The sequence below is a fragment of the Pongo abelii genome, chromosome X (assembly GCF_028885655.2).
Source record: "Pongo abelii isolate AG06213 chromosome X, NHGRI_mPonAbe1-v2.0_pri, whole genome shotgun sequence".
NCBI lineage: Eukaryota > Metazoa > Chordata > Mammalia > Primates > Hominidae > Pongo > Pongo abelii.
In genome coordinates, this window is record NC_072008.2 from 47,265,713 (window position 1) to 47,289,873 (window position 24,161).

At 42.2% G+C, this 24,161-nt stretch overlaps 1 protein-coding gene and 1 long non-coding RNA gene across 4 annotated transcripts in view; one reads left to right on the forward strand and one right to left on the reverse strand.

Annotated features, from left to right (window-relative positions):
• LOC100936917 (uncharacterized) overlaps positions 1-11,535 on the reverse strand; it is a 28,710-nt gene extending 17,175 nt beyond the window's left edge. Inside the window, exon 1 of the long non-coding RNA XR_008517959.1 lies at positions 11,406-11,535. This is a non-coding gene — a long non-coding RNA (uncharacterized LOC100936917). The remainder of the gene's footprint in view (positions 1-11,405) is intronic.
• JADE3 (jade family PHD finger 3) overlaps positions 11,456-24,161 on the forward strand; it is a 152,554-nt gene continuing 139,848 nt past the window's right edge. Inside the window, exons 1-2 of one of the 3 annotated variants that reach the window (XM_054544151.2) lie at positions 11,741-11,905; positions 24,008-24,095. The gene's annotated coding sequence lies outside the window, so the exon portion shown is untranslated. Of the gene's footprint in view, positions 11,527-11,606; positions 11,906-24,007; positions 24,096-24,161 lie in introns of those variants that run through there. The other 2 variants (XM_024240917.3, XM_009234781.4) reach the window with 2 other exon arrangements.

Sequence of the window (24,161 nt, forward strand, 5' to 3'; positions counted from 1 at the left end):
GTTATTCAATTCAATTGAAGTTAACACCTGAGAAGGATTTCAAAGAACAGATGTGTATTTCATTTGTAGAAATCATTTTCTCATGTCACAAATGTTTAATGAATCCACTCTCCCTTGAGTTAGAAATGGTAGGTGCTTTGAAATACTTGAACCTACACAAGAGCAGAAAGCATTTTATTTTGAAGTGTACCTACTGTCCACTAATAATGTTGGACAAGTTATTTTCTCTCTGAGCCTTAGTTTGCTTACCTGTAAAATGGGAAATAATGATTATTGTCTTGAGGGCTTGGGAAGGATTAGATGAGAAAACATAAGTTAGACACTTGAAACACAGTAGATGTTCCACAAATATTGATTTTTTTTGCCTTCTTCTATGAATACAGACTTCATAAGTGAAGCCCTATGAGTTAAAATCCTCTCCAATTTTTTTGCAGATTCTATCTAGCAGCACTATTTTGGATATCACTGTGTAGCAAAGAATCAAGTGAGGTTTCCAGTGCTCATTAATTTATCAAATTGACTATAAAGATTCACTGTAGGTGGCTTTGTATTTACTTATGTGCATAGGAAGACCATTTTTACATGTTATCACTTCAACAATGAGTACAGATAAAGTTGCTGGAGTTTACAATTGCTTTTTATTTGAAAAATCAGCAATTTTCCTAATTTTATCTGAAAATGTTCTTCGGAGTCATGGTGGTGAAATTCTGAACAAATATTAGGTGTCACCAGTTTTCAAGAGTGTGAAATAATTTTTGATTGAGAAAAAAGATAGCATATCTTAAATTCTGTTCAATATCAGACTCACGTGTCTTGGCAAATGCACACGTTGTTTTTGTTTCATTATTAATTTTTTTTTTTTGAGATGGAGTCTCACTCTGTTGCCAGGCTGGAGTGCAGTGGCATGATCTCTGTTCACTGCAGCCTCCGCCTCCCTGGTTCAAGTGACTCTCCTGCCTCAGCCTCCCAAGTAGCTAGGACTACAGGCACGCGCCACCACGCCCAGCTAATTTTTGTATTTTTAGTAGAGACGGGGTTTCACCATGTTGGCCAGGATGGTCTCGATCTCCTGACCTTGTGATCCGCCCACCTCGGCCTCCCAAAGTGCTGGGATTACAGGCATGAGCCACCGTGCCCGGCTATTAATTGTTAATTACACAAATAATACTGGGTTTTTTTTTTACATGAAAAAAATTGGAGATAAATCTAAAATCTTCTTCAACCCCCACTCCCATTGGGAACTACAATTATCAGTTTGGTCTGTATCCTTCCAGAGCATTTGTGTATGGATTTACATAGGTATTACTGTGCATAGACAAAGTAACTCATGGAAAGTAGGTATTTTACTTGTCTAAGGAAAATTGGGCCAGTTATTGATTTTTGTCATATGAAATTTGGCGTGATGGGCAAGAAAGAGATTGGAGAGAAAGGAGAAAAAGGAAGGGAGGTCTTGCCAAGATTGATCTTTTACTTCTTTATAGTTCTTTGGCCTTTTCTTTTTTGGTTCCTTGAGCCCATTTTAGGCGAGTTACACTACCAGAGTGTTTCAGCAGTTTAAAGCTCTTGCATCCAGTTTAATCAACCAGTGGCTCAACAAAGACAGATAAATAATCCCCTATACTTTCTGAAAGTATCTTTCCACCAAAGTCCAAGCATTATCAGTTTCATTTTATGAATGAAAAAAAGAAAAGAAAAGGAAAATAAAAAAAGAGGCCAGGTGTGGTGGCTCATGCCCGTAATCTCAGCAATTTGGGAGGCTGAGGCAGGTGGATCACTTCAGCTCAGAAGTTTGAGAGCAGCCTGGCCAACATGGTGAAACTCCATCTCTACTAAAAATACAAAAATTAGCCAGGTGTGATGATGCACACCTGTAATCCCTACTCAGGAGGATGAGGCACGAGAATCACTTGAGCCCGGGAGGTGTAAGTTTCAGTGAGCCAAGATCACACCACTGCACTCCAGCCTGGGAGACAGAGCAAAACCCTGTCTCAAAAACAAAAAAAAAAGGCAACAAATAGTTTTGGCTTTAAAGTGCAAACTGAAGTCATGACCCTCGATGTCAAATTCTTTGTGTTTTCCAACTGAAACTGAAAACTTTATCTGTTAATTATTTCATTAATTTTCCTCTCTTTTTTTCGAGACAGAGTTTCACTCTGTCGCCCAGGCTGGAGTACAGTGGCATGATCTCTGCTCACTGCAACCTCCACCTCCCAGGTTCAAGCAATTCTCCTGCCTCAGCCTCCCGAGTACCTGGGATTACAGGCGCTTGCCACCATGCCTGGCTAATTTTTGTATTTTTAGTAGAGACGAGGTTTTGCCATGTTGGCTAGGCTGGTCTCGAACTCCTGACCTCAAGTGATCCGCCTGCCTTGGCCTCCTAAATTGCTGGGATTACAGGCATGAGCCACCGTGCCTGCCCTCATTAATTTATTTTAAAATGTAAGGTAACCAAGTTTCAAACAAGATGACATAGACCCATTTCTCTTTGCTTTTCCATGCTAACTACAATTAAAATTCCTAAAAGTAATATAAAAGTCCATCATAAGGGGACTGGTAGGTGGAAACAAGAAAGTGGACTGGCTAGAGACTTCAGGACTTGAGGAACGACACTGTGATGGGCTCCCTGGCTTTTCTTTTTATCTTCTGTATGTTCCAGACTGGGTGCTGGAGAAGTCTGCAACCTAGAATCTCCAATCAGAGCAGACAAACAAAACAAAACAAAAACCTGTTCTTTGTGGCCAAAGGACTGGGAAAGGAGAAAAACCCAGCCCAGCATAAGTAAAACCTTTTGGACAGCACCAGCCCTACCCAAGCTGAACCCTGTGGTGTCAGCAGAGTGAGACTGAGTAGGGGCTGGAAGAGCTCTGTCCCCCATTCAGTAGCCTCAGGTGGCTGGGGGAAAAGCTGCCTTCTTCCCCCACGGGAACACCAGACAGGATTGAGTGGGAGTCCCAGCGGTACCAGGGAAGCACTTTCCTCCCACGCTGGGCAACAGCCAAGAGCTAGGGGGAGCCCCAGTCACACCAGGCAGCCGGAGGAGGCGTGCTCAGCCCTGCTGGCAGCATCAGCCTATACCCAGCACGGAGTCCAGACGCTTGTCCCCGACCCAGCAGCAGCAGGTAGGCAGGATTAGTACTTTCAACCCCCGCCGGCCTAGCATCTCTCAACCCCTCACCCAGTGGCACCAGACTGCCCAGTGAGGCACTTTCCATCACAGGCACCATGACAGGGACCAAGTGGGGAGTCTCCCCAGCCCCATCAAGTGGCAGGCAGCTGGGAAGGCACTTTCCTTTCCCGCCAGCGGTGTCAGCAGAGAACTAGTGGGGAATCTGGACATCTGCTGCCCGGCTCCCAGCAGGCATCAGCAGAGGATGCAGACAGGTGCTCCCCTCCCCACTGTTGCCATGTCAGTGGAGACTGAGTGAGGAGTCTGGACTTTCACCCTTATCTGCCAGTGGCAGCTGGTGCCCCTCACCCTTCCAATTAGAGTGCGGAAGGGATCTCAGAGAGGAAGGAGCTGCAGAAAGGCATTCTTTACATCTGCATAGGAAGTCCTGGAAAGACACTTGTCTGACCCAAGTGTGAAACTAAGTAAATCACCAGGCCTGCAGGTCTGACAACTGAACTACTGTGTGGCATACCACTCGGGTTTTCAAGGTGGCTTGGGAGTAGCACACAAAGCAGACCAGAATAGTGTCGCAAGGGTTCTAAAAACTAAACTGTCATTGGAACTACACAGTCCACAAAAGTAGGCCAGGAAAACCCAAAAATATCCACACCAAGACATATCATAACTAACTTTTGAAAACTAAAGATAGAGAAAAAAAATCTTGAAAGCAGCTAGAGAGAAAAACACACATTACCTATAGAGGAACACCGATTTAAATGATAGTGGATTTCTCATCTGAAACCATAAAGGCAGGAAGGAAGTGGTACATTTTTCAAGTGATGAAAGAAAAGAACTGTCAACTTGGAATTCCATGTTCAGTGAAAATATCCTTCAGGAATAAAGGGGAAATAAAGACATTCTCAGATGACAGAAAATTTATAAAATTTTCACTAGCAGACTTACTATTAATGAATAGCTAAAGGAAGTTCTCCAAACGAAAAGGAAATGATAGCAGGAGGAGGCCTGAAACTTCAGAAAGGAAGGAAAACAATGAAATGTATAAAAAATAAGGATAAATATAAATAGACTATCCTTTTCCTAATGAATTTCTTTCAGTTATGTTGAATTGTTGAAGCAAAAATTGTAACACCATCTGATGTGGGTTCAATGTATGTACAAGAAATAGAAATCATATTTTTAAAGTGGGAGGACAGGCCGGGCGCGGTGGCTCACGCCTGTAATCCCAGCCCTTTGGGAGGCTGAGGCGGGCAGATCACTTGAGGCCAGGAGTTCGAGAGCAGCCTGACCAACATGGAGAAACTTCAGCTCTATTAAAAATACAAAAATTAGCCAGGCATGGTGGTGCATGTCTGTAGTCCCAGCTACTCGGGAGGCTGAGGCACGAGAATCGTTTGAACCCAGAAGGCAGAGGTTGCAGTGAGCTCAGGTTGCGCCATGCACTCCAGCCTGGGTGACAGAGCAAGACTATGTCTTAAAAAAAAAAAAAAAAAAAAGCGGGAGGGTAAGGAATAAAGGAACCTAAAGGAAAATAAAGTTTCTACCCCTTGCTAAAAGTGGTAAAATGTTGATAACAATACACTATAAGTTATATGTGTATATTTTAACACCTAAAAAATGGTAAGAAAACTATACACACTGATATACTCAAAAACATTATAATAAAGTCAAACGGAGTTCTAAAACATATTCAAGTAACCCACAGTAAGGCCAGAAACAGCAAACAGAGGAATGAGAAATAGAGGGAACAGACGAAAAGCAAATAATAAAACATTAGACTTAAGCCCTAAGATACCAATAATTATCTTCTAATTAAATGGTCTAAATACATGAATTAAAAGGCAGAGAATCACAAAATGGATTTTTTAAAAATAACCCTCTATATGCTGTCTATATGAAACTACTTCAAATATGATAACATAGGTAGAAAGTGAAAAGAAAAAGATATACTACACAGACATTAATTTATAAAAACAGGTATGGCTATATGTTAATATCAGAAAAGTAGACTTTGGAGCAAATAAAATTACCAACGACAAAGAGAGATGTTACACAATGATAAATGAGTCAATTCACCAAGAAGACAAAGAAATCCTAAACATGTATGCACCAATAAATAGGGCTTCAAAATACATGAAGTAAAATCTGATAGAACTGAAAGAAAAACAGGTGAATCCATGATTATAGTTGGAGACTTCAATACCCTCCTCTCAGCAATAGAAATATTAGACGGAAAATCAGCAGGATTATAGAACTCAACAATACCATAAAGCAACAGGACCTAATTTATAGGACATTCTACCCAATAGCATAACTCACATTCTTTTCAAATACCCATGAAACATTCACCAAGATAACCCGTATTCTGCGTCATACAAAATTTCAACAAATGTAAAAGAATTGAAACCATGCAGAGTATGTTCTCTTGAACTCCTGGCTTCAAGCAATCCTCCTGCCTCAGCCTCCCAAAGTGCTGGGATTACAGGCATGAACCACTGTGTCATGTTCTCTGACAATAAGGGAGTCAAACCAGAAATCATAACAAAGTCAGCAGGAAAAATCTCCAAATATTTGAAAACTAGACAACACACTTCTCATTAATACATAGGTCAAAAAGGGAGTCTCAAGGGAAATTTTTTAAAAATACAATGAACTGAATGAAAATGAAAACATAACATATTAAAATTTGTGGAATGGAGCTAAAGCAGTGCTGACAAGAGAATTTATGGCACTAAATCCTTACACTAGAAAAGAGGCTACCTGTCACTTGCCACTAAAAGAAAAATTTGTAATATATTTTTTTAAAATTTTGAAAAAAGAAGAGGTAAGGTCTTAAATCAATCAGGTAAGCTCCCATCTCAAGAGACTATAAAAAGAAGAGCAAAATTAAAACTTCAAAGCAAGCAGAAGGAAAGAGACAACAGCAGAAATCAATGAAATTGAAAATAGGAAAACAATAGATAAAATCAATTAAGCAAAACGCTGTTCCTCTGAAAAGATCAGTACAGTTGATAAACCTATAGCAAGATTGACTAAGATAAAAAGAGAGAAGGCATAAGTCACTATAATCACAAATGAGACAGGGGATCTTACTACAGATCCCGCAGGCATTGAAAGGAAAATAGAGAAATTCTATCAAGAACCCTACATATATAAATTCAACAACTTAGATGAAATGGACGAATTCCTTGAAACTACAAACTACCAAAACTCAACCAATATGAAATTTATCATCTGAATAGTCTAATAACTATTTTAAAATAGGATTTACAATGTAAAAGTTATTGAAAAAAGAAGGCTCCAGGTCCACATGATTTCACTGGAATATTTTACCCAACATTTAAAGAACACCGATTTTACACAATAGATTCTATAATACCAAAGAGGAGGGAACACTTCTGTGCTAGGGGTCCCCCAAACCATTCCCAGGCTTGATGATTCACTATGAGGACTCAGAATGCAGCAGACAGTCACATTCATGGTGAGAGCACACAGAACAAAATCTTCAAAGGCAAAAGGCACATGGAAGTATAGAAGAAACGAGGTACAAGCTTCCAAGAGTCCTCTCCCAGTGGAGTCACGCAGGATGTACTAATTCCTCCAGCAACAAGTTGTGACAACACGTGTGAAATGTTGTCTATCAGGGAAGTTCATTAAAAACTCAGCTCCCAGGACATTTACTGGGGGTTGGTCATATAGGCACCCTCTGCCTAGCGCTTACCAAAACTCCAGACTCCTAGAAGGAAAACAAGTGTTCAGCATAAACCATATTGTTTGTACGAACAGTTTAGGCCCAGTGAACAGTCTCATCAGCCCTGGGAACGGTGAGAGCCCTCTTCAAATCTAAGTTCCACATGGCATCCAAGGACTGACCTTGCATGCAGGGCTTTCAAAGGATAGCACCGAGGCCTTTCATGTTAACTCTTTTCTGCACAGCTTGAGAATCAGGAGACTTGAGTTCTAGTCTCAGCACAAATACCATTTGTACAAACAGCTTAGATATAGTTAGCCATTCTTATCAGTTCTGGGAACAATGAGAGCTCTCCTGAAATCCAAGTTCACAGATGCCTGCCAAGGGCCTGTTATGTTAACTCTTTTCTGCACAACTTCCTCAACTCATTTTATGAGGCCAGTATTATCCTAATACCAAAACCAGACAAGGACTGTAGCAAAAATCTCCCCCAAACTACAGACTTTTATCTCTTATGGGCTTTAACACAAAAATCTGCAACAAAATATTAGCAATATAGAACGCAGCAAGGTATAAAAATAATTATTTTATGGCCAAATGGGGTTTATTCCAGCTATGCAAGGTTGGTTCAAAAATCAATATTCTATCAATGTAATCTACCATATCCACAGGCTACAGAAGAAAAATCACATGATCATATAACTTGATGAGAAAAGGCATTTGACAAAATTCAGCATTCACTCATAATAAAAACTCTCAGCAAACTGTGAATAGAGAGGTACTTTCTCAACTCAATAAAGAGCATCTACAAAAAACCTGCAACTATCATATTTAATGGCAAAAGACAATGTTTCCCCTTAAGATAAGGAACAAGGCGAGTACGTCCACTCTCTCCACTCTTATTCAACATTGTATTGAATGTTGTAGCTATAACAAGATGGCAAGAAAAGGAAATAAAAGGCACACAGATTGGAAAGGAAGAAATAAAACTGTCCCAATTCACAGATAATATGATTGTCTACATAGAAAATCCCAAAGAATCTGCTGAAAAATTCCTAGAACTAGTAAGTGAGTTTAGTAAGGTCAGAGGAAACAAGATCAACACACAAAAATTAATTGCATTTCTATATATTAACAATGACCAATGAATGTGAAGACAAAAACACAATACCGCTTACAATCGTGACAAAGAAAATGAAATACTTAGGTATATATTTAATAAAACATGCATAGGTTCTGTATGCTGGAAATTCAAAAATGCTGACGAAAGAAGTCAAGGAAGATCTAAATAAATGGAGAGATAGACATATCGTGTTCATGGATTGGAAGATTCAATATACAATAGTAAAGATGTCAATTCTCCTTAAACTGATCTATAGGCTTAACACAATTCCTTTCAAAATCGCAGCAAGGTTTTCGTAGATACAGAATACACTCATTCCAAAATTTATATGGAAAGGCAAATGACCTTGAATGGCTAAAACAATTCTGAGAAAGAACAATAAAGTGGGAGGAAGTGCTCTACCCAATGTTAAGGCTTATTATATAGCTATAGTAATCAAGACTGGTATTCACAGAGGTATAGGCACATAGATCGATAGAACAGAATAGCGAACCCAGAAACAGCCCCACACAAATTGCCCCACACAAATATGCCCAATCGATTTTTTCAAAGGTGCAGAAGCAATTCAGTGGAGGAAAAGTAGTCATTTTATTTGAGCCATCAGACAACCATAGACAAAAATATGAACCTCAACCTTAGGTTTAGATCCTATACAAAAAGTAAATGAATCATGCACTTAAATGTAAAATATAAAACTATAACACTTATAGAAGGAAAGATAAGAGAAAATCTTCAGGACCTGGAGCTAGATGAAGATGTCTTAGACATGACACAAAAACATGATACATAAATGCAAAAATTGATAAATTGGACATCATCAAAATTTAAAATTTGGTCTGCAAAATCTCTTAAGAGGATGAAAAGACCAGCTACAAACTGGGAAAAATATTCGCAGATCACATATCTGACAAAGGACTTGTAACTAGAATGTAGTATACAGAATTCTCAAAATTTAACAGTAGGAAACAATCTGATTAGAAAATGGGCAAAAGGCTTGAACGGACATTTCACCAAAGAGGTTATACAGATGGCAAATAAGCACATGAAAAGATGCTCAACATCATTAGCCATTAAGGAAATGCAATTTAAAACAACAATGAGGTATCACTACACACCTATTAGAATGGCTAAAAGAAAAAGATAGTGACAATACCAAATGCTGACAAAGATGTGGAGAAACTAGATCTCTCATACATTGCTGGTGGTAATATAAAATGGTATAGTCTGGAAAAGTTTGGCATTTTCTTGTAACACTAAATATACACTTACCATCTGACCCAGCAATTGCACTCCTGAGCATCTGTCACAGAAATGAAAACTTATGTTTACACAAAAACTTCTACATTAATGCTCATAGCAGTTCTATTCTTAATAGGCAAACATTGGAAACAACTCAAATGACCTTCAATGCATGAATAAACAAACTGTGGGACATCCATACTACAGACTACTACTCAGTAATAAAAAGCAACAAATCATTGAGACATGCAACAAACTTGGGTACATCTCAAGAAAATCATGCTGAGTGAAGAAAAGCTGATTTCAAAAGGTATGATTCCATTTATGTAATATTCTTGAAATGACAAATTTATAGAGATGGAGAACGTGTTAGGGGTTGCCAGAAATTAGAGGAGGAGAAAGCAGTGACTGTGACTACAAAGTGTAGCAGGAGGAATCTTTGTGGTGGAGAAAAAGTTGATTGTGGTGATTACACAAGTTTAAATGTGTTAAAATTGCACAGAACTATATACACAGACTCAGAAATCAGTGCATGAAACTTGATGAAATCTGGATAAGGTCTGTGGATTGTATTAATGTTAATATCTATATTGTATTATAGCTATCTATTACCATTGGGGGAAACTGGGTGAAGAGTACATGGGACCACTCTGTACATTTTTTTTTACAACTTCTGGTGAATCTATAATTATTTTTAAATAAGTATAATAAAGTGAGACAAGTCTGAAGGACTACGAATATTTTAGAACTCACACATTTCCATATTATGGAATTTAACTAGATCTTTAACATGGAAAACAGACAAAATACAAAAGAGCCTACATTATTGTACATCCTAGAAATGTAAACGAAAATAGCCCAGGACAGTAGCTCATGCCTGTAATCCTAGCACTTTGGGAGGCCCAGGCAGGCAGATAGCTTGCGCTTAGGAATTCAAGATCAGCCTGAGCAACATGGTGAAACTGTCTCTACCAAATAAATAAATAAATAAATAAGTCGGGCCATGGTGGCGTGTGCCTGTAGTCCCAGCTACTTGGGAGGCTGAGGTGGGAGAATCACTTCAGCCCCGGAGGTGGAGGTTGCAGGGAGCCAAGAGGTTGCAGTGAGCCAAGAGATCTCGCCATTGCATTCTAGCTTGGGTGACAGGGAGCCAAGAGGTTGCAGTGAGCCGAGATCGAGCCACTGCATTCCAGCCTGGCGACAGAGCGAGACCCTGACTCAAAAAAAAAAAGGAAAAGAAAAAAGAAAGAGAATGAGTATGAGTTCATCATAGTTGCATATAGCACATTTCCAAACCCAGAGAGGTAAGCCAAAAAGGTTTGTTGCTTAAACATCTATATTAGGATTCAACCAAAGGATCAGAACCAGTAGGAAATTTTATATATATATATGTATATATATATACACACACACACACATATATATACATGCACATATATATATACACATATATATACACACACACATACATATATATATACACACACACACACACACACCCCCACAGTGCCCAGCCCGCCAGAAGAACGCATGGTGGGAATATACGTATATACACTCCCTGTTCATTCATTTCTTCGAAGCTATTGTCTTAGATGATTATGGTGGTGGCTAAGTAAATCCAAAATCTGTAGGGCATACAGTCAGGAAGGGAAGATCAGGAGCAGGCTGGAACCAATGGACACCGGCCAAAGGTGTCATCCATAGGGAAAATTCTCTTTCTCTGACGTACTCAGCACCCTCAGCCCTGATTGAAAGGCTTTCCAACTGATTCTGTCAGGCCCACCTAGATTATCCAGGATTATCTCCCTAACTTTAAGTCAACCGATTAGGAGCTTTAATTACATCAGCGAAATACCTCCAGAGCAACACCGGGATTGGCATTCGATCAAATAACTGTGGGCGATAGCCTAACCAGTTGACACATCGAAAAAGCCACACAACATCACAAACCACCTGTGCTGGCAACTGAATAAATGAATTATGTTAATGGCCACCTTGGCTTTATTATTACAGGTAATTCAAGCACAAGCGACATAAATCAATAGCGGCCGCCGAGTTGATGTATGAGAGTCCCACTTTGGAACTTCAGAGTTGGAAGGGGCCATGAAAAGCTTAGTCTGTATTTCAACACAGCCGAGGCATCTGCACCTAGTCCTCTCTAGCGCTCGGCGGGGCTGGGGCGTCTCGGGCAGTGGCGCACCCAGCTGGACGGGAGGGGAGCCCACCTGGAACGCGGCGCCGCGGGTGCGGGAGCGGCGAGTGGGCGGGGCGTCTAGGCGGCGGGTGGCGACAGCGCCCAGCCCGCCAGAAGAACGCGCGGCGGGCAGACGGCTGGGAGCCGCTCCGGTAGGGCGAGCGCGGCCGGCGGTGGGTGGGAGGAGAGGTTGGGGGAGGAAGGAAAGGGAAGAGGCGGAGCGTGGGAGCGCACAGTGTCAGGAATACAATAGTGCTCCGCGCCGCCTCAGCCGCCGCCGCCGCCCAACCGCCTGCCCAGCGCTGAGGCCTGACGGGCCGGGCGGACGAGGGCCGAGGGCGGGAGCTGAGGCGTGGGGGGCGGCCCCGGCGGGGGGCGGGGGCGAGGAGTGGATTAAGGGGCAGGTGCGAGGGAGGGAAGAGAAGAAAGCGAGCGGTTAGGGGGGCGGTTACCACTCTGACCGGACTCACCCGGCACATTGCCGGGCCGCGGCGTGGAGCCGGGCAGGAGCCGCGAGCCAGCTGCGCGAAGGTAGGCGCCGCGGAGGCCGGACCCGGCGCGGGCGAGGTTGGGGGCGTCGCGCCGGCTGGGCGGCGGGAGCGGCGGCCTCCGGGAGTGGAAGCGGGCGGCGCGGAGCGCACAGTCCCGGCCCGGCCTCGCCGCGCTCCGGGTCGCTCCGGTTCCACATCGTGGTCGCCTCCGGCGTCCCCGGCGCCTTGGGGCCGAGAGCGTGTGTGGGCTGAGGTAAAGTGCCTGGTGGCCCCTCTGCCCGCCTGGGCAGTGCCTGGTGGCCCGGGCGGGGGGCGGGGGCGGACGCGCGAGCTCGGCTGCAGCTCCCGGCTACACCGGGCAGGAATTGAGCGCCATAACTGTTGCGGCTCTTTCCTCCGGTGCCCCCTCCTGGCGCCCCCTCCTCCGTTCCTGCCCTTTGCCTGGCTTCGGGGCTGACGGGGCCAGACCCGTGGCGGGAGGACCTGCTCTGTCGGCCGCCAGGGGTCGGATGCTCCAGGGAGCGAGGGCGCGCCCTGGCTGTTTAGATGTTGGGGGGCGGAAAAAACCGAGTGCCTGGAGAGGGGAGAACGGGTGGTGCTGGGTGCGGCGAGGCACCCCGGGAAGCCCGGGTGCCCACCCGGCGGGAGCGGGAGCGCGGGCGCCCGGCGGGCCGGCGAACTTTCCCTCCCGCTGGCGGCATTGTTCGAACTGCGGGTCCGTGGCCACCGAGCGTCGGGCGGTCCCGGGGTGGGAAAATCGTGAGGGCTTTGCTAGTCTTTCAGGGAAATTTTCCCACCGCTGGGCACGGCAAAGTTAACTTTTCTCCAGCTTTCGAGTTCGTTTTATTCCCTCCACCCCAGGGGCCGTAGTTTGTTTTTTTTTTTGTTTTGTTTTTTGTTTGTTTGTTTGTTGTTTGTTTTTTTAATAGCCTTCAATCTTTTTCTTCCGCTTTTCACAGCAGAGCCAGTGCTTCAGTGGAGTCTAGCTTTAAATTGCACAGGGCAGCCTGCGTTTGTTATTTGTGAGGAGAGGGTGGCGGGATCTGGAGTGAGTGACCACAATGGTGGTATGTGGAGGCATGTTTCAAAGTTTTTATCGCTGTGCAGCCCTGGGACATATGTAGCTACTAGGGATTTGGCAAGAAACTTGTTTGGCCGCTTCTCCGACTTTGAGTTGCAAGGAAATCCGTGGCCTTAGATGTGCGCGAGTTGTTTGTGTGTGTGTGCCGTGAGGTGCGTCTATCTATGAAGCTGAGGATGAGATTCCCCCCTCCCGCCGTCTGATTGTGTAAGAAGTCAAAACCGTGTTGAAGGTGATTCCAGTGGTGGCCTGGAGGGAAAGGCGACCTCATTCCCTGTGTTCAGTCTGATAAAGTGAACTGCTGCTCTCTAAACTTGGGAAGTAATGAAAAATAATTTAGGTAAAAACTGGTTGCACAACGTCTTTGCTTAGTTTAAGCAACCCACAATCCACTTTCCCAGACCAGTTCTCCTGTGAAATACTTTCCCTTTAGCCACTTCTTGTCAGCCTAGGCTGGGAGGGGGAAAGAGTAGGGCTGAGAGAGGAGGCGGTCTGAACAAAGCATTGTGTTTTTATTTAGTTTAATACTTCCAAAACATCTGTAGATGATGGGAATATGGGTCCCGGCCTTCGTACCCTTTGAGTAGTGTGGTTCTCATGCTTTTGTAGCATCATGTGATTACTCTTCGGATAAGTGAAAATAGATTTTTTTCTTTTTTGTTTAACCTAGGAGTATTCCACCTCCATAACATATCATTTTCTCTATCATTTAAAGTGAGCTCTGAGCTTAAATACTTGAACTGTAAAAGGATAATACCCTCTCTTCAAGGATTACCTGAGATCGTTGAGAAGTGTTTCAGTGCCCAGCGTGTATTCAACTCTCAATCGATGTTAGCCACCATCTTTGCCACCTTTTCTCCAGTTGTGCTCTTCTTTATGCTTTTGTTTGCTAGAGAATAGCTTTTAACCCAATATTGTTGCCTTGCTTCTGTCCAGTCAATTCTGGAATACTCAGGGGTGCAAGTCTGGCTCTAGAGTTCACACTTTCTCTCTCCCCTCTTCTCTGAGTCATTTTGCTTGCCCTCGGCAATGCGATGTGAATCTGGTCATAGGTAGAAAAAAGTAGAGAAAGGCTTCCCACTCCTCCCTGAAGTGTTGTGACCCACCTTCAGGCCCGTAGGGGAGATTCCCAGGAGCAAGACAGGTGATGGTGCAGGGCTGGCATCATAGCTAAGAAGTATGGATTGGTGAAAGTTAAAGAAGGAAGGGTGTTGAAGACTTGTAGGTTTAGTATGGTCCTCTCCTTTAATAATGCTTGTCTTTTCCCTCTCTTGTGTTCCAGCAACCATAACAACCCATTTTTTTCCCCTAACCTGCACAAAGCCGTATCTTCTTTCTGCCCACTGCTTTGAGGTCTGGCTGGAACTAGGCAAGTATTTTGGAAGAGGTGGGGGAGGTAGGAGGCATCAGGTGCTGGTGAAGACATGGCATTAGGGAGGGCTCTTACAAGCCTTGATCAGAGTTACAGAGAGCCAGTCCAAAAATGAAGTTGAGCATTATCATGGGACATAATGCACCTACCTCCTTGTGGAGCTTACACAAAATAGGAGCTGAGAAGACAGAGGTAATATGCTGTCTTACGTTAAGAAAATCTCTCATTGAGGTATGATTTACTATGATCTTGACTTGCCCCACAATATAGGTGAGAAGTGAGTGTTAGGTGACACCTGTCTGGCACTCTCCTAACATGGGGACACTTTAATGGCTCACAAGTTTCTGTTGTTCCAGTTTACAGTGGCTGGGAAAGCTGAAGCATTCTGGTTTGTATGGTGGGGAGGATCTAAGATGAATGGGTAAAAGTAATGAACGAATAAACGGGTACTAGCAAGTAAGTGGTCATTACAGACCAAATAACTACCACTTTTGAGTTTTCTGTTTTCTGGAATCTTTGTGACTCCCCCATGGTTATTTTTGCCTTGTTCCTGTAGGTCTTTCCATAGATAATAGCAGCAAAATTCTTACCATTAGAACTGCCTCTGTGCTTTTCTTGGGAGAAAGTAAAAAAAAAAAAAAAGGGTCCTGGGAAAAACTTGCCCGATTTCATAGCTAGGCTTGTGAAAAGGAAGGTGATAACTCAGAAGACAGCCAACTGAATAAAGGACCTGGTATGGGGAAATAGTACTGGGGCTTTGACCAATAGGAAACACCTATGAGTTCATCAATACTTTTCAAGCAGCAAATAATTTAATCTTTGCCAAAACCCAGGAACCATGGCTGTGCCCTGCTACCCAAGGAGCTCCTTTTCCCTTGGTATTGGCTGATGGGCAAGGAAACCCAAGACTAGAATGTGTTTTTTTGTTTTGTTTTGTTTTGTTTTGAGACACATGACAAGAAAATATGATACCAGCATGGCCAATACACTAGACTTTGTGTGTTGGAATCTTCTGGGACACATTCTTTTTTAGATTTTAAAAACTTACTTTGATAATTACAAACTGTTACAAGAATAGTACAAAGAACTCACTATATTCCCAATTATTAACGGTTTGCTCTCATTTGCTTTATCACTTGCTCTTTTAGTTTCTCTTTCCAAACCATTTGTTAGTAATCACTGAAATTTATTATTTGTTGTTTCTTTCAAGCCATTTGTTAGTAATCACTGAGAGATTGGTACTTATCAAGGGCATCCTGTCCTGAACAGTGGCTCAGTTGCAGCCACTGGGTATAGCAGAACAGTGGTGGTGAGGCAGGGTCCAGAGGTAGAGCAAAGTCTACCTACAGCTATGAAGCACACAATTTGTAAACCGTGTAGAATCTCTAGGGCTAGATATAGAAATCATTATCGATTGTAAAAGTGGTTAAGATAAACTCCACTTTTCTCACCATTCTTGTCAAGTTTGTTCTTAACTATGCCAAACTTTAATATTGTTAATGAAAATTCACTCCACTCCCCAACTTTGCAGCAATAATATATTCTCCAAGATTTTCATTTAATTCATTCAGCAAACATGTATTGAATACCTTCTGTTTGCTAGGGGTATAAGAGGTGAAAGATACCCCCTTAACAGCTCAACTTCCAGTGGAAAGGAATTAAGTCATCTTCTCACAGTCAGGGGGAAGAGTGCTCTGCTGAAGGGGTTCACAGGGAGTGATGGGAGCACCATCCTGGTTAAGGATCTGAGAAGTAGATCTCTGGGAGTCATTTGGGATGGATGTAACTATGAAGATCTGTCTTCTCTGAGGCCTGCTCTTAGATGACAAGGTTCATGAGTTAGGGAAGCCTTTGGTGTCATATACCCAGCACAGGCTGTGAGGTCAGGCCAACTTGGATTCAAATCCTAGCTCTACCACTTGCTCTTGGCCAGTTATTTAACTTCTCTGTGCCTCAATTTCTTTGTCAAACCATATCTCTGAGGGTGGTAGTGAGAATTGATCGATGCTCTGTAAACATTCATTTCATCTTACTCTACAAAAATGCAATGTATGGGGAAATTGCCTGAAAAGTAATAGGTATTAAGGTGGGGTCCAAGCCGGGGAGGGGGGTGGTGTGTTTCTGTTTTTTTCAACAAATAAATATCTAATTGCACTAAGAGCTATGATGGACATTACCATATAGGATAATAACAATAACAGCAGCAATGATTTCTTAAACATTTCCTGTGTGCCGAGTACTGTGCTAAGTGCTTAACTAACAGAGGATCTCTCTCTCTCTGAGGTGTGAGACTCAGAAAGGTGAAGCAAAGGTAACTTGCCCAAGGTCACGCAGCAAGTATAAGGTAGAATGTCCCTGTGAGGGAGACCAGCATGGTGCCCTGAGCCTTGAGAATGAGCAGAAATAAGCAAGGTAAAGGTTAGAGAGAAGGGATTGCCAGGCAGGGGGTAGCAGCAGGTGTTGTGAGGGCACTGAGGTGGGAGAGAGATGTGGAAAGGATCCACAGAGGTTTGGCTAGGACTTGGGGTAAGAGAGATGAGGTGAACAGGGAAAGATTGACAGGGCCTTACGGGACCTCATTAAAGAGCTTGTGTTTTATTCCAAGTACAATGAGAGGTGTTTCTTTCTCTCTCTCTCTCTGTCTAATGCGAGGTCTCTCTCTCTCTCTCATCCTCTCTCATCCAGAGAAGCATATAGTGAGGCCTAAACAAAAATGGCTTAAGAAAGTCATTTCCCCTTCAGTGTCCCACCTTGCAATCCAATAGAGGCAATGTCTCTGGACCAAATGCATAGGTCTTAAACAGTTTTTATTGACTGCCATTAACATGGCTAAAAAGAGTTTCTATGATGCTGGAAGAAGCTGGTCCTTCAGAATGCTTCTAGAAGGAGGTTTAATTAGGCTCATATAGCTGATGCTTTTTAGGCTGCATTAAGGGAGCTCTTTCAGCTCTCACTGATCCCTGTCACATGGGGAAAAAGTAGAATTGAGAGAAAACATAATTCCTGGAAACCTGAGTTGTTGTTCAGTGTTAGAAATGGAACTGTCGAGTATAAGACTTTGGTTTAAATATATCATGATAAAGATACTTCAGTGACTAAATGGAAATTTTTTTATGTTTTTTGTTTTTTGCATGTGTGTGCCATCTGTGATGGCAGACAGCACATTTGTTAGAATCTGGGAAGACTTAAGTATTTTTTCAATACTTATATATTTATTTATTCTCATCCAGGTACTGGAAGTTTTTCTGTTTGAAACTATTTCTTATCTACAGAGTAAACTTCACAGGAGGAAAACCAGTGTTCTGTTCCCCTTCCCATAAGTACTAGGCCACAAACATATTTACTTTTAAGTAGCCTGTGTCAATTAGCTTTTTGGGGGAGGGTGGTTAGCTGGTGGCTAGATGATCTGGGATAGCCTTACTCACACATCTGGTCGTTGGCAGGCTGGTTGGTCTAGGAGGCCCTAAGCTGGGATGGTTCATCTCCATTCTATGTGGTCCGCCCTCCAGCTGGCTAGTCTGGACTTATTAACGTGGTGGTCTTGAAGTCACAGAGTAGCAAGTGAGAGCAAGCACCAGTGCACAAGCACTTTTCAAATGTTTGCTGTGTCACATTTGCTATTGTCCCATAAGCTAAAGCATGGAAGTGCTTCTGTGGCCAAGCCCAGAGTCATTGTGGGTGGTGACCATTCAAAGGTGTGGATATAGGGAGATGTGAAAAAATTGGGGGCCATTACTGCAATAATTCATAATAATTAGCAATGAATGTAAGCTCTTAAGCTTTGATAAATCTTGTTAAACACCCATTTCTGAATGTAGTGTATTCTAGAGACTAAATAATGTGATTGTGCCATTGGTAACACCTCTTCCACCAAGTGTGGAATGGAGTGATGGTTTTTCTAGGAAGAAGCCAAAGGGAGACAGTGTGGTTTTGGACATAGATATTCTTGTGAGTGGCTTAACTGCTTTCTGATCTTGTGTGGCTATCATCAAAGGAGTCCCTAGATTTCCTCAACCTTCCATTCAAGCATTATCACGAAAACCCTAGTGTATTAGACTCTACTAGGTTTTGTGGTCAAGCAAAAAGACTGTTATTTGGGAACCACCACCACTTAAGAGATGAAAGAAACATTTGCAGTCTTTCCCTGGAACCTTTATGTGATTTATAATTTGTACCTAAGAGAGGAAATCCTTATTTGAGCATTGGTAATAAGGACAAGGGATTCTCTGTAGATGTGTTTTAATTGGTCAAGATTTAAAAATCTTCCTGTGGTTGCAGTGAAAAATCCAGCATTGTACTGTGAAGTGAGTGGCCAGGAATTACCAATTTGGGGCATCAGCCTTTGACCTTTGCTTGTGAAGATCTCAGAAGTAACACTTTCCACATAACTGAAATAGGCTTTACAACAGCTTGCGGCCTGAAATATATTACATGAAAATGCAACTGGACCTTAGGAAGTATGTGTGGGAAACTATACAAGGCTCATTTTGTATGTCTTAGAGATGTACATTCCTCCAGAAAATTGCCTGGTGATAGAATCTTAGCTTTTCTTCTTTCCTCCTAGGATAAAAATTAAAAATCTCTGATATTTTAAAAGTCAGTGACTTGAAAGAGCAATCAAAATTTATAAACACACACATCATTAGACCCCGCAAACACTTCCAGGAATTTATTCAACAAATATTTGCATATTAATTGGAGTATTGCTTGTAGTAGCAAAAGATTGTTAATATCCTAAGGGTCAATCAAGAATATTGAAGACACTGATAGTTTTGGAACATGCATGACCAAGCAGGTAGAGGGTGAGAGGGAGACTTTTCACTACATAAACTTTTACGTATGTATTTTGAATTTTAAGCAATGTGAATATATTTTCTTATTTTGAAAGTTAAATACATTTTTTAAAGAGATGATATATAGTGATGCAAACTTCCATAGACTCCTATCCAAGTTGACCTGATCAGAGCTATTCCTGTTCAAAAAAAATCTAGCCAGCTTTTCCCCCTAGAAATGCCTCACAATAGTGTACTTCTGAATTTTTAACTATAATTCTGCCTTTTCCAGAATATCACATAAGTGGAATCATGCAATATGCAGCCTTTTTTTGGTCTTGCTTTTAGAGGATTCATCCATATTATGTGAATGAATAGCCTGTTCCTTTTCATTACTGAATACTATTCCATTGTATGGATGTACCACAGTTCATTCACCTGTTGAAGGACGACTTGGTTGTTACCAGTTTTTTGGTGGTTATGAATAGAGCTGTGGTAAACATTAGTGTACAGATCTCTGTGTGGACATAAGTTTGCAGTTTATTGGGGTAAATACGTAGGAATGGGATTAGTGGATTTTTCTTTGACAGAAATTACCAAACTATGTTCCAAAGTGGGTTCTACCATTTTATATTCTCCTGCCATGAATGTTATTCCACGTATGGATGTCTAGTTGTCCCAGCACCACTTGTTGAAAAGACTACCCTTTCTCCATTGAATTGCCTTTGCATATGTGTCAAAAATCAGTTGACTATGCTTCTGTCAATCTCTTTCTGGGCTCTCTGTTGCTTTGATCTATATATCTATCATTTCTCCATTAACACACAGTCTTGATTATTATAGCTTTATAATAAGCCTAGAAATCAGGTAATAACGAGTACTCTGGCTTTTTAAAATCTTTCTCTCAGGATATGCTTAAGTTAATTTTTAAAAAAATTTTTTTATAGAAACAGGGTCTCACTGTATTGGCCAGGCTAGTCTCAAACTCTTGGTCTTAAGCAGTCCTCCCCCCTTGGCCTCCCAAAGTGCTGAGATTACAGGCATAAGCCACCACATCTGGCCTTTTTTGCTTTTTAAGAGACAGGGTCTTGCTCTGTCACCTAGGCTAGAGTGCAGTGGCCCCATCATAGCTCACTGCAGCCTTGAACTCCTGGGCTCAAGTGATCCTCCTCCCTCAGCTTCTTGAGTAGATGGGGCTATGGGCGCATGCCACTATGCCCAGCTATTTTAAAATATTTTTTGTGCAGAGATAAGGTCTTGCTATGTTCCCTGGGCTGGTCTTGAACTCCTGCCTCAAGTGATCCTCCTGCTTTGGCCTCCCAAAGTATTGGAATTACAGGCGTGAGCCACTGCACCTGGCCTGGCTTTCTTTTTCTTTTTCAGAGTTGTAGTGGTGAGAGAGGACATCCTTAACTTGTTCCAATCTTGGAAAGCATTCCAGCTCTCACCATCAAGTATGATGTTGTAGGATTTTTTTTTTTTAATATACTGTGTTGTGCAGAAAAGAGTTAACATAGCAGACCTGAGGCTGCTATCTTTAGAAGGCCAACGTGCACGATTGGCCCTTAGCTGGTGTTTGGGAAATTGGCTTTTCAAATGTTTAAAAAGAAAAGATTATATTCTACCTTCATTTATTCCTTTTCCAATGCTCTTCATTTCTTTATGGTAATCCAGGTTTCCTACCTTGATCACAGTCTTTCTGCTTAAAGAATTCCCTTTAACCTATCTTTTGAGGGCAGATCTGCTGGCAGTAAATTCTCTGTTTTTGGTTGTCTGAAAGTTTTCATTTTCCTTCACTTTTGAAAGGACACTTTTGTGGGTTGACAGTTTTTTTTCCTCTTTCAACATAGTACTCCACCATTGCCTGGCTTAGGTGGTTTCTGATGAGAAGGCTGCTGTAATTCTTTTTTTTTTTTAATACCTTAAGTTCTGGGATACATGTACAGAATGTGCAGGTCTGCCACATAGGTATACCTGTGCCATGGTGGCCCGCTGCACCCATCAACCTGTCACCCACTTCGGGCACCTCTCCCAATGCTATCCCTCCCCCAGTCCCCCACCCCCCGACAGACTCCAGTGTGTGATGCTCCCCTCCCTGCGTCGATATGTTCCCATTGTTCAACTCTCCCACCCATGAGTGAGAACATGTAGTGTTTGGCTGTCTGTTCCCACGTTAGTTTGAGGCTGCTGTAATTCTTATCCTTGTTCCTCCATAGTTAATATGTCTTTTTTCCTCTGACTGCTTTGAAGATTTTGTTTTTGTCTTTGGTTTTCAGCAGCTTGAATATGATATGCCTAAGTGTGGCTTTTAAAATTTTTTCATTTTTGTCCCGCTTTGTGTTCTCTGAACTTTTATTATATCTGTGGTTTGTTGCCTGTCACTAATTTTGGAAAGTTTCTCAGCCATTATTTCTTCAAATAATTCTATCTTGTTCTTTTTTTTTTCTCTTTCTGGGATTCTAATTACAAGTGTGTTATACTGTTTGTTATTGCCCCACAGTTCTTGAGTGCTCTTCAGTATTTTCATTCGTCTCTTTTTAATTTTTATTGACTGATCAATAAGCTTGATCTTCAAGCTCACTGAGTCTTTCCTTGGCTATGTTAGGTCTACTGTTGAGCCCATTGTTTTTCTTACTGTTTTTTTTTTTTTAAATTTCTAGCATTTCCCTTTGATTCATTCTTACAGTTTCTATCTCTTTGCTGAAATTATCTGTCTGGTCTTGCATATTGTCTATTTTTTACATTAGAGTCTTTAAGATATTAATCATAGTTCTTTTAAATTTTTTTTCTGATAGTCTCAACATCTGCATTTACTGAGTCTGGATTTAGTAATTCCTTTGTCACTTGGAGTGTTTTCTTGCCTTTTGTTATGCCTCCTAAATATGCTGAAAGCTGAACATGGGCAGGAGATGCTTAGGTAAATATTTGATATGTTTGGAGAAGAACATATTTATGGGAATTTGTGTTAATTTGGTCAGGAGTTGGCCTGTGTTTTTTTGTTTTTGTGTTTTTGCTTTTGAGATAGGGTCTCGCTCCGTCACCCAGGCTGGAGTGCAGTGGCATGATCATGCCTCACTGCAGCCTCGACCTCCTGGGCTCAAGCGATCCTCCCATCACAGGCTCCCAAGTAGCTGGGACTATAGGTGTGCTTCACCATGTCCAGCTAATTTTTAAGATCTTTTGTAGAGATGGGGTTTCACCATGTTGTCCAGACTAGGTCTGGAACTCCTGAGTTCAGGTGATCTGCCCGCCTTGACCTCTCGAAGTGCTGGGATTACAAGTGTGAGCCACTGCGCCTAGCAAGAGTTGACCTGTTTGATATTGGGTTTGTTTTGTTTTGCTGTGGGTACCAGAGATTTCTTTTCTTTTCTCTTTCTCTCTCTCTTTTTTTTTTTTTTTTTTTGAGACAGGGTCTTGCTCTGTCACCCAAACTGGAGTACAGTGACACGATCATGGCTCACTGCAGCCTCCGCCTCTCAACCTTCTGGGCTCAAGCAGTCCTCCAACCTCAGCCTCCTGAGTATCTGGGACCACAAGTGCATGCCACCATGCCCAGCTAATTTTTAAATTTTTTTTTTGTAGGGATGAGGTTTCCCTGTGTTGCCCAGTCTGGTTTTGAATTTCTAGGTTCAAGCGATCCTTCTGCCTTGGCTTCCCAAAGTGCTGAGATTACAGGCATGAGCCACTGTGCTCCACCAGGCACCAGAGATTTCTGATTTCTCTAGTGATACATTCATTTTGACTCTTGCTTCGCTTTGGGTTTTTACTTTGTGCTGCTTCCCAAGAGCTATCTTTAACAGCTCTCCCAGTTGTATTCTATTGTTCTTAACCACGGAGCTGGTTTGCCAGGTTGTGGTTAGTAGGGGAGGAGGGAATTCTCTGATGATCTGATTAAACCTTACTTAGACGGGTACTAGAGCCTGGGTCTTGAGTGTGTCCTTGGCAAGATTTCCTTTTCCTCCTCCTGGACTGGAGCTTCTTTTTCTTTTTCCCATGTTCCTTTACCCTAGCTGCAGTGGGTATCCACCAGTGTTCTCCAACCGTGGGTTTCAAGTCCTTCCCCCTGAAGACTAAGCCTTTTTGTTCTGTAGTGGGGATAAAGGGATCTGGGTAGGTTTCACAGTGGGTGCTGTTTTCCTCAGCCAGCCAGCCAGCACCATGGTGGGCACTTTCTCTGAGATTTTTCCCTGATCTTCCCTGTGAGAGCCTGGTGGAAAAGCTTGTAGCAAAAGCTTGTAGGAAAAGCTTGTAAGAGTGTAGCAACCTCTTACAAGCTTCACACTCTCATGCCAGCTCATACTCTGGTCTCCAGTAATTTGTCAGAACTTCTAGTTTGGTCCTCCTACAGGTTTATATGCTCGGATCCTGTGTCTCCCTGCGGGTATGTGTATTTCCATATATTGGGATTGTGGGATAGTGGTTTGTCCTAGGACCTCAGTTCTGTCATATATTGAAGAAAAGTAGTTGCTTTTCAGTTTGTCTAGCATTTTTCTTGTAGTGAGAGTGGTGATGATAGCATCCCAGTGCTTTATATCCAAGCTGAAACCCGAAAGTTTTAATCTGTATAAATGTCTAATGCAGTGCATGGTACATAGAAACTCAGTACAGGTTAGTTTTCCTTTATTTTTCTTTTTCTTACTCTCTTGAATTTTATGGTTTTATGACTAGGGAGCCAGGAATAATTGATTCTAGTTTGGTTTCTCCCTGTTTTAGGCTTAAAAATCCTCTGTACCACTTAAACATTATACGTTTGTCTTGCTCTCTTCCAAAATTCAATGTATGCCTTTGTAGTTTTTGAATATGTCATTAGCACTCAGTGATTTGCGTCACTGAAAATTAGAGCATGATTTTATCTATTTAGATTGTAGATTTTGTTAGTGACCATGTTTTTGTCATTTTTGTTCTCCACATTGCCAGGTGCCGTTCGCTTCAGCAGACATTTGTTGAGTGCCCACTGTACTATGAGTGAGGCACTAAGTATTGAGTAGAATACAAACCTGACTTGGTAAGTGGAATAACCAAGGGGTCCCCAAGGGCAGTGGAAACTCCATGGAGGGAAGGATATTGCAAC